The sequence below is a fragment of the Fukomys damarensis genome, unplaced genomic scaffold, assembly GCF_012274545.1.
Source record: "Fukomys damarensis isolate Sample0158 unplaced genomic scaffold, DMR_v1.0_HiC HiC_scaffold_27, whole genome shotgun sequence".
NCBI lineage: Eukaryota > Metazoa > Chordata > Mammalia > Rodentia > Bathyergidae > Fukomys > Fukomys damarensis.
In genome coordinates, this window is record NW_022900939.1 from 11184938 (window position 1) to 11196772 (window position 11835).

Sequence of the window (11835 nt, forward strand, 5' to 3'; positions counted from 1 at the left end):
GGGAGGGGGAGACATTGAATCACTAGACAGAAAACCTCTGAGGTTCCTCCCACAAGAACTGATTGTATCTGGAAAAGGATGTGGAGAAAATTCAAGACGGTTGATGCTTAGGAAAACAATGCAGATCTCATTGTCAGCATGGGGGAGCTCCTTGATAGCACTAAGTTAAACCATAAGAAAACAAGTTTCCAGAGACAGTCAAGGAAAGGAGCACATTAAAAAGCCTTCCAGAAGATCAGGAAAGACAAAACATAAAACCCCAAAAGAATCTTCAACAATTATACTCACAAAGGGGCTCATATTGTAATATAATTAGATTGTGGAATTATGCCTGCACATTGTCAAAACTCTGTATCAATTGTCCATCAATTAGATGTACCAGTTGGGTGTGATAACAAGAGGCAGACAGCTCAATTTAGAGATCTGGAAAGGGCAAAGAGAGTTCTACTACTGTAAAGACAGATGGCAGTACCCGTTCTAAGATTATGCCCTTCGAGGAGCTTCACAGCGTAAAGGAAAACGATTTCGTCAAGTTTTGTCAGCCAAGCTAGTCCGGTTGGAAATAAAGGAGCTGAGTCGCTCCCTCTCCTTCCTTCACACCCTAAGGGGTTTCCATGCTTCCATAACCCTAAGACAGGGAAGGTGTACGAACCACTTCGCTTCTCTGCAGTCCATAATCACAGCCGCACCCTAGGAACTATCCCTTTTTAAGCCTAGGAGGTTGCAAAGACTGCCAGGCTCTCAATGAGAGACAGTGGGAGAGCCCTTGGATCAGTAGTTCTGACCCTGTAAACAATGGAAGCCTCTGTTTGTTGCCTTCACACATGAGTCCTCCTTTTTTCTTTTGCCCTTGAGATTCTTAATCTCTTCACCCTCTTTATTTTCATCCTTTTCTCTGTTCCTACTACCATCTCATGATCTTCAATAAATGTAGCTACTTAGTTTATATTATACTTTGTGATTCCTTCCTTGTCACACACACAAGAACTTGGATAATTTGGGGCCAACTCAACTGTAACAACTCACCAAATAAATAAGTATTCAAATGATGACAAAACATACTCTCAGGCAGGATCAGCATCAATATTTTCTAAAATATATTAGTTAAAATGTCAAGTTCATAAGAAAATAATCATACAACAGACAAAGAAAAAGCCGGACTTGACCAAAAAGCAGAAAAATAGAAAATGATAAAACTTCCCATGAGAAGCACAATATGAGGTTTAACAAAGACTTCAAAACTGCATAAATATATTTAAGTAATTAAAGTAAGCCATGCTCAAAGAGTCAAAGAAGGTATGCATAGAGGAATTATTTTCCAGAAGTAAACTGGAAATCTTAGGGTAGAAAATAAAAAAAATGAAAGATAAACTTGCTAGAGGTTAGATCAGCAAGCATACGTTTGAATTGGCAGAGGAATTAATAAACTCATACATTTAAACAATTATGCTGAGAGGAACAGAGAGAAAAAAAAAGACAAGTGAAAGAAGAGGCAGAGAAATACGGAACATTATAAAGTATACCAACAAATAAATGTACAATGGCAGCTTCAACCAGAGAGGAGAGAGGAAAAGTAGCATAGCGCATTTATAGAATAATTACTGAAAGTGTTACAGATTTGATGAAAACCATCAGTATATATGTGCACAAGCCTAATAAAATCGAAATAGGATCAAAGATAGCAGAAATTATGAATGCCAAAACAATATAAAAGTCCTTTATTATCAAGAGAAAAATGATCCATCTTGTGTAATGGAAAATGGAGCGCTTACTTCTTGTCAACCTGAAGAGAGCACGATGCAACACAAGTTACGATAAAAAGTTTGGTGGATGCTTGCAATTTAAAAATATATGTGAGAGTGACAGACACATTAGCATTTCCCCTCCGAATACTCCCTCTTGCTTTGACCACACTGTGCTGTCATTCTTGCTATTTTTCGAAACAGTGCTGGAAGACCTTTTCTGTGTCTTTAGTTGGACTCTTCTGATTACCTGATATTCCTAATTGATTCAATACATTCATCTTTCATGGGCTTTTTGACTTCGCGGAAAAGCCAGAAGTCACACACTGCCAGATCTGGTGAGTAGGGTGGACAAGGACAGCCCACAGTGAAGTTGTCTTTCTATCCAATGGCATTAGGCAGAAACATTCACCAAGTTTTGATCACTCCCCTCAGAGAAACTCAGGAAAGAGGACTGCCTAACCTGCCTCCGAAAGTGACAAAGTACTCTAAGTCACATTTGGCCATTGATTTAAGATTATGGGTCCATAGTGTATTCATTATTGTTTATTCTCTTATTATTTTGTTTATAAATTTTTTTTATTTTTTTTCATGGAAGTCAAAATGAGAACTTTAAAATTAAAACAGGAGTACATTTTAATTTATTACATGATACTAATATTATTCTCATACCAGAACCTTACACAGTTATTACACGGAAAGAAAACTATAGATTGATATCCATATGACCTTAGATTCAAAAAGTCCTCCATATACTATCAGCAAACTGACTCAGGAACATATGGGAAGAATGTACACTATAACCAAATTGCTTTCACTTTACGAAGGCAGTGGTTGGTACAATATATAATACAAATGATGGAAATGATGCAAGATTATCCAAGCAATAAAAGACTAAAAAACCACCTGCTAATATTAGTAGACATAGACAAAAATCATTTCATGATAAAACCCTGCAACAATAGCAAAATGGAAATGCCTTTGACCTGATGAAGGCATTTATGAAAATCACAGAAATAGCATTTTATGAAATAGACAAAAATGGGAAGCGTTAAATTAAAAATAGGACAGTAATGTCTATTCTTACCATTTCTAGTCAAAAGTTCCCTGGAATTTCTGTGTACAGTAAGGAGGAAAGAAAAAGAAATAATATTTAACCAGATAGAAAGGAAAAAGGACAAAACATTATTAGTACACGGTGTGACTTTGCACATAGAAATCCCTAATCCATTAGGAAAAAATGCACAATTAATGGGCAAGTTTATCAAGTTATCAGTATACAAGAGTAATATATTTAAATTGATATTATTTTTATGTAGTTAGACTATATATAGTTTTAAAAGAATTCATTTAGTGAAGAATACAATTCTTGGAAATAAATTTCACAAAGTTCAAAAGTTATTCTGCGAATCGATACATTTTATTTTTATTTTTATTTTTATTATTTTTTTGTACCAGGGATGAAATTCGGGTCCTTGCACTTGTGAGGCAGGCGGTGGCACCACCGAGCTAAATCCCCAATGTTTTAATGTGGCAAAATAAATAATATGGTTACCAATGGAAATAAGTCTCAAATGGACCTGCAGATTTAATACAATCCCTGTCAAAGCTCTGTTTGGCCTCTTTGAAGAAAGTAACAAATTGATCATAAAATTAATAAGGATGTTTGAGCTACTGATAATGGTTGAAATAACCTTGAACAAAATATAATTTGAGTTCCACAAGTTCTGATATCAAAGCTTAGAGCAACACTATTAGGTGTGATAAAAAGATACTTGCTATTAACCTCCCTCAAAATATTTCCCATGGCTTTGAGCAATACTTTTACTCATCATACTCGCTACTTTCTGAAGCAGCTCTGGAATTCCTCTTTCGTGTGTGTCTTTAAGAGATTGTAATAAAAAATATTCTGCTGAATGCCATCCGTCAAAATGGCAGCCTAAAAAGAATGTCAAATCGTGTCCTCCTTCACCTTATTCACAATATCTGAAATTGTGGCACTTCTGAGTCTTCTCCAAATTTAAAAAAAACACAAAAGGGAACCATTTTACATCAATTGAGGGCCTCAAATGGCCTCACCAATACAATAAAATAACCTTAATATTTTTGTTCAATTCATTTTAAACAAATGTTTTAAGTTCATTTATTCAAGAAAGTGTATGCTTTTAACTAATCACTTTTGAAGGACTGAATATCTACGTGGAAAAGAGTGATGTAAAACACACATCAAAACATGAAATAATTTCAGATCGTTGCATCAAAAACCTAGATGTAAGGCAAAACTCAAAATGATTATTATTAGAAAATATGAATAGATGGAGATCTTCAATTCTTTGGATTTGGCAATGAGTTCTTAAATATGAGCTCAAAAGCACCAAAAGAGAAGCTCAAAAACAGAAGAAAATCTACATAAATCTGATTTCACAAAAGCTGTACTTCATACAATCAAGATTTATCATGTACAGGTAAAACTCCCTCTGGTGAATGTGGTCATTACGTATATCTAAAGCGCACCACGAAAATGAATGAAGAAAATTTGTGCTTCGAAGGAGCACAAAAGATTTAAAAGGTGAATATTAGAACGAAAGAAAATATTTGCAAATCAAGTATCTGATAAGTAATTCAAATCTTGAAAATATAATGAGCTAATTTTTCAGCAATGAAATACTAACCAGTTAGAAATAGGCAAAGTATGAAAAGTTGTTTACATTATTACAAAAGGTTCCTTCTGAAGTGTGATTTATTTGTTTTCTTTTATCTTAGCGATCTGTTGGTTTTTATTACTCTTAGTACCTGCTGGCGGCACATGGCTACATTCCTTGTGTGGCGTGGTACACATGTACATTACATTATCTCAATTCTTTTATCACACCCTTCCCCTGCTATCTCTTGATCACTTTCCCACCTGAACAAGATCTGTCTCCCTATTTTCCAATATCTTTTATTTTGCTCTTTACATTTTGGGTTTCAGAAAGGCCATTCTTACAGAGAAAACATTGTAAAGCACAATTTTGGGAACATATAAGTAGAAAATGCCAATGCATCATTTTAAATCCAGCCCACTATTTTTGCAAAGCCCAGGCAGGTCCCTCTGATTTCACTTGCACCAAAAGCTTTTGTTGTTTGGAAAGTTCTCTGTTCAGTGTACAAACTATGGCGAGGATCCATGTGAGAGAAGAGATTGCAGGTGACCCCTGAATGAAGAACTAAGGAGATTGGAGATATTTTTATCTTTTTTCCTTTTTACAGTAGTATTTACAGAAGGGAAACATTGGCAGAAATACTTGATCCTGGTTTACATCCACTTTCCTTTTGTTTTGATTGGCCGGCTCAATAAACAGTTTTCATATAAACAAAGGGTAATAAAAGGCTGATAAATTATCTGCATCCCTTTCTTTTGTTGCTGTTGATGAGCTTGAACGGTGAGGTTCATGAAGGCTAAGCCCACAATATATAGATGGAAGAAATAAGCTATTCACTTCAGATCAGTAGTTTTATTGTATTAAATAGACTTAATTTTTGACTTGGATAAAGGAGATAAAAATCAGCAGATGCTACTGAAAGCAATTTTCTAGGATGACAACATGTTTAAAAGTTTCAATGTCTTTTATACTTTTAACAAATAATATTTTTACTTAAAAGTATTTCATTTATTTATTGCTTGTTCTTTTCAAGCTATTCTTGAATACATGAGGAAATGTCAAGTATTAAGGAGACATTGAAAAATACGCATAAAACCTTTTTCTTTTGAGAACATGATTTACCAGTTGTTAGAGACTTTGAAAGGATAAGGACTCTTGCAGAAGTTTCAGAAGTTTAAACATACAAATAAATCTGGTCTAGACTTGAGAAATAGCCCCCAGTGTAACCCAGAAAGTTCACTGACTGAATAACATGAAGTGTATCCTTTATACTTGGTTTAACCTGCCCTTTAATTCTTAGGTCCATTGTACAAGACATACAAGCACAACTCACACATGGTAAGAATAGCAAAACTATAAATGTTGATGTAAAACTCAATCCATTTTCATTATAATAATTTAACATTTGTTTTCCTTTAAAAGACATAAATACTCCCTCAGAAATGTTGGATGATAAAAGGTTATAAAAGGTGATTAAATCACTCCTAAGTCCACCCAAAGAGTAACATTGAGACATTGAAAACTCTTTCTTTAGACTAATGGATAACAAATAGATTTATAGAGAATAATGAAGACAAAAACAATAAATGACCTTTATAAAATTGGAATCTAGCCATTTGCAAATACGCCATTCTTTTTATCTGTCTAAAATTCAATAATCCCTTGAGTGTTAAGTTGTGATAAGTAGCCTCCAAAAGTGTACTGTATTTGATGAATAACATTCTATAACATTGGTAACAAATTAATTAGCAGTCTCTCCACTTTTTTCATAGGTTGGGCTCTTCCGTTTCTAATTAAATCAAAATTTTAATACCTGTATCTTATTTAAGTTAGTATTCAAAACATTTTCCTCCATCTGGATGTTTGAGAGATTTAGTTTTTTTTTTAAAAAGAAGATAGCTTTGTCTTCTTTGTAAAAATTCCATATATGATCTTCAGACTGCTAACATAATTTAATCTTCCATCAGCACTGTGATCTAATCTCAGTATAATCTTTCTTGAAATGAGTATCTCTAAATTATTTTCTGATAGAAGTAAGTATTCAATTATTTTAAATTAAATAATTGGATTGGTACAAAAGCAAAACATTTCTTTAAAAAATGCCTAATATCTATTCTTATTTTAATGATGTATGGTTTAATAGTTTTACATTTATTACATTGTTATACTATTAAATTTATTCCTGTTATATTTTTATAGAAATGTTCCAGTTCATTTTTAATCTTAATATTATTTGAAAGTACTGTGTGATTTAAATACTTTTTTCAGTGTGCACTTAAATACAACAGCCTACTCACCTCTGATATTTTTCTCAAATTGAATCATTGTTTTACATTTTGTTTTTATTGTTCTTGCATTTTAAAACAATATTTTTTCATGTTACACTATTAGTATTTTGAGGGAGGTAAAGTATCACTGGCCTTTGGCGTAAGTGAATATCTGACTTTAATTTTTCTTGTGGCTAATTTTCAAATAAATGTATTTTAAACCAGCATTCTTCCTTTAGTTTGTAAAGCTCCCTTTAAAATACCTTTAATTCTTACATTTCAAAAATAATTGATGCTGTCTCCCAGTTTCTCCTGACTGGAGAGAACAGAAATGTTTTGCGGGTTTCTCTTCAAACAGGTGAGTCAGAGAAGAGGGTGATGGAAAAGTGAATCAGAGGGCTTCACGTATGTTGTGGGCTAGTTTACTTGGTATAATCCTTTCGATTCTGAACTGTTGGAAAAACTAAAATTCATGGGGCTTCTTCAGGTGTTTTGTATAATCTGAATAATTAGGTACAAAGTGATATTTTGGGGAGAGAAATCACAGCAATGTGACAGAGTATTAACACACAACTTTGTTTCTGGATATAGTCTTATAACGTCTTCATAGGTATACCTATGAAGAATTTTGCATAATATGTAAGTTTTTTGTTTTGTTTCTAGCATGTAATTTCTGTACTGCTTACGAACTTATAAAAATAACTATTCTTTAATTATTTTGACCTAGATATTGAGTTGAACATTGCTGTAGTTTCTTAGAGAAGGGGAGAGTGTGCCTGAGTATGCCCCTGTAAGTCTACTTGTGTGTTTATCTGCCTGTCTCCCTGGTACTGGAAAAGCATTTGAAGGGTGAGATTAGATCATTTTTCCTTAGGTAGGAAAAGGAGGATGGAACCCAGAGATATAACTCAATCCGAATGAATAGTTTCACTGAAATTAACATTCCCTCTCAACTCGTAAACCTGTAAGTGTGGTTATTCCCCCAAAGAAAGTTTGACATTTTGGCAAATACATTGGCGAACAAATTGGTAGAAATTCTCAATAAGTTTTTTTTTTCAGTTTTTTTTTTATGCAGTCATACATACAGAAAAGTATACCATGCAGAGAGCTATAAATGCATAGATGGATGAATTTCAGAACTAAGATAAAAGGACAGAATATCACCACTTTCCTAGGAAAGTTCACTCTGCACCTGTCCCTTTTACCACTCCAAGGGTAATTGCTTCTACGACTTGTCTGTCATCAGCACTTTTGCTTGTTGTGCGACTGCATATAAAATGGAAAAGTGCACTTTTGGTAACTGGCTGCTTTTGTTCAAACTAAAGAGTTCATCCATGTGCATGCAGGTAATTGTACTTATTCAGTATTATCTCAATATCATATTCTATTGTCTGACAGTATCTTAATATAAAATATTTATTTAACACCTGCAAGGAATTTTTGTTGCACCGATTTGGGGCTTCTCTTGAGAATAATGTTGCTATCAACATCCTAGTACTTGTCTTTTGGGGTATATATGTACATATTTCTGTTAGAGTTATTCCTAGAAGTGAAATGAGTGGGTGATAGATTATTTTCAACTGAGATATTAGACCAATATGTTTGCCAACAGGAAGTTAATTATAGATAATAGATATAAATATATAGAAAGATTGCCCAATTAGAACCCCCGTAACTCCAGTTCCCTGGCACCTCTTGGTATTATTATGCTTTCAAAATTGTAGAATTCCTGTGGTCCATTTCGTAGAACTTCACTGTGGTTTAAAGAAGCATTTCTTTGGTGACAAAGCACAACTTCCTTCATATTTTTTACCGCTTACTTAGACTTTCTTTTGTTTGCAAGTATCCTGCTGGCTAATGTCCACTGTGTGGTGTCACTGGGCATCTTGCACTGAGTCCTTATTCAGATCACAAGTGCAGTTATTCACTAACTGTTCATAGCAAAGGGAGCTGGTAGTTTTTAAGCCAAGAGGTTTTAATTTTTTCTTTCCTAATATCAAAATTAAAGTTACCTAATAAGCATATGTACACCTACTGACCCAAGTACTGGCTGCAGGTGCTTGTTTCCTGGGTCAGTATTTATATTTTAGACAGGTTATCCTTTACCCAGGTAGCAATCGTGTCGGCCCTGTCTTGGCTAAATCAGAGGATAAAGGCATGAGGTATATTTTCCTCACAGAGTCGAATATCTCCTTCTGGAAAAATCCTTCATTATGTCTTTGTAGAACTCTGTTGGACACCCAGAGTCTGAAGTTCCATAGTAAAATGTAAGCTTGTCACATCTGTCTTGGGGCTCCCTCGTGGGAGGCAGCAAGATCACAGTTCACGGAGCTGCATTACAAGGATCGGATGGAAAGAAACCCATGTAGGGAGGCCCTTGGGCAGCAGGTCACACAGTGACACTGCTGTGGGAGCTGGAGGTGAGTGAAACGGCTGGAACGTCAGATGAGGTCACAGTGAGCAGCAAAGGGAGAGGGGGCCATGGCCTCGGAGGAGGAGGCGCTGTCTTCTGAAGTCCAGGAGCTTAGATAGATGTTCCTTTTAATGTCATCATCTCTCTTCACCGTGGTCATCCTATGTTGGGCCCCAAAGTAGGCAGCATTAATGAGGCAGCACGGTTGTATTACATTCCTCAGTATGAACTCAGTCTTCAGGTTTATCACTCGAAGGACAATGCCGATCACAGTGTCAGGATACGGTTTAAGCAGTAAGTAGCCAGAAACGTAGAGAGCATATGGAAACTAGCCCGAAAGCGAGCGCAGTGCTGCCGTTGGGGGTCCCAGCCACTCCCTCAATTCATTCAGTTGTTGGAATCTGCAGAAAAGCGTGGATGACTGACTGGGAGCTCAGGGGCGTATTTCAAGATCTGAAGAACCATGCCGCTGCTTACTGCGTGGCCAGTGAGAATAAGCTTCAGAAGGTCTTTTGGCATCTGACTTCTCAGAAAAGCTACTTTGCGTTTTATTTGACTGCACAGTCCATAGATGTCCTTCATTTCTTGAGCGTTTGGATCCTCTGATGCTGTGAGAATCTTCTGGTCTTTGGGAGCCAAGACATGTCCAGCATGAGGGAGAGATAACCCAACCTGGAAAGCGTCTGCCTGTCAAAGAGTACAAAGCCTTTGCAAATGGCACATAAAAGACAGAAAAACCTGGGTTACCAGCAATGATGAAAATAAGGTAGTGTGGAGGGGAATGGAGAAAAAATAAGAATGAAGATTCACCATGTAAGGGCACAAGATCCCAACGATGAATGTAACTGTACTGTATACCTAAAGTGTACCAAAAATCTTAATAAAAAAGAACACATAACCATACAAAAAAAAGAAAAGAAGCACTTTAGGCCTGTTGAACACTTTGATCATTAAAATGATCAGTCCAGGGCCCACATTTTACAACCTGTGTTCCAACTCTACCACCCAGCAAGAATTCCTCACGCACAAGAATTTCATCCTCAAGTTTTGAATTCATTTCTGTCCACTCACACTGTGGTCGGCTCCTGCAGGTCCCCAGCTGCCGCACGGAAACTGAAAGTCTTTTTTCCTATTTCTATGTACAACTTCCTTACACTTCTCTATAAATAACCAATACTGTTTGCAAAACACTATTTCTTTAAGTGGTACTGAAACAATGTATAGCCAGTTGGCCAGTTCTGCAAAACCAAGAGGTATTCCCTATGGGGGTAATAGATGGGTCTCTCTGAGAGGCTTTTATTTTAGTTTGAAGGCAGAGTAAAGCCACCCCTAATTGTATTTATGGTGCTGGAAAGGAATCACTTCAACATACTGACTTCATTTTCTTCTTACATCAATAAATAACGTTTTCATGGCTTCGACTTTTCCTCATCGTAAAAGAAAACTGTAATAGTCATCATTCCCAATAAATAACTTATCCTTCAAAAGAGTACGGCTGGGTGTTTCTATAGCTATGCTATTTTAATTATTCGTGGAACATCTTCAGTTTTAAATCCTAAAACCCATGGGTTTAATGATTTGTGAATGTCCATGAGTGACTACAAGTAAAACTCATGTTTTACTCAATTTCATGCTGTCTCTTTTAAAACTCACTTACAATGTTCCCCCCCCCTTTTTTTTTCCAGAAGACTCTTAAGTTCTAGCATTCCTTTTCCTATTCAGTCTCAATGGTAGTTAACCCAAGCTCAATTTTCTGGCCAATCCCGGGATCAAAACTGTACTTGAATCAGTTCTGTAAATCCTGAAGGAAATGAAGATTTTTATGCACTGTTTTATAAGCTTCTCCTAGCCTGAGATGGAAACCGAAACTTTAGGAAAATATTTTCCATTTCTCAGTTATTATCTGAGTAGATACATGCATGATGTCTCGCCGATATTTTCATTTTTTAATTTTTTGTATGACACACTAGCAAAATATATATTTATTACAAATTATATAGCATAATAAATAATTTAAGTTTGGAAAATAAAGCAAGATGGGAAAGCAGTACCTTAACTATTTCACTAATTGTTCAAATTACAAAATCATTCAATTTTTAGAATAATTTACCTTTATTTGACTTAACTATTTGCTTTTAAGCATGTATCGTACTAAACTAACCAGTTACCATGCAGCTCTGTGGAGTAGAAATGGAAATAATTGCTCTAATGTAGAAAATATCATCCTGAAGATTACAGTGTTATAACCCTATTGTTTATGACCGAATTTTGTCTATAACTCAATATATGTATTTCAGAATACCTTCCTAAGTGGATTATAAATACTCTGCTTCCTAAAATGTTCTCAAACAAAATGATTAGGTAACCGGTTGCTTAAATTTGACATGTATTTAATGACATTTTAAGTTTTCGTACGATTTAATTTGACAGTTGTGGAAAGACCATCAGTGGTCTCACCTGCCAGAATTAATTAAATTGTGTAGTCAGAGAGGTGGAACTTATGGGTTATTTCAATCTTTCCATGGTCCCTGAAGTGATCCTCAACCTGGAAGAATAATTTCAGTTTTGCTGATTTTATGATTTTTGTATGTATGCTCTATTTCTTCTAATTGTAGTATTTATGTATTCATGTCTTAATCAGGTATGTTATTAAGTGTTTTAACTAGTGGTTATGGCCACGCCTTCTTCCAAAATACAGCCCAGGAGAAAGTGAATCATCTCCATGGAGCACAAGCCTTTCTCTCTTGCATAAACAAGTTACTGTGTATATG

At 35.4% G+C, this 11835-nt stretch overlaps 1 pseudogene; it reads right to left on the reverse strand.

The window, feature by feature from the left end:
* Positions 1-8730: 8730 nt before the first annotated feature.
* On the reverse strand, positions 8731-10382 carry LOC104854159 (annotated as a pseudogene).
* Positions 10383-11835: the final 1453 nt, after the last annotated feature.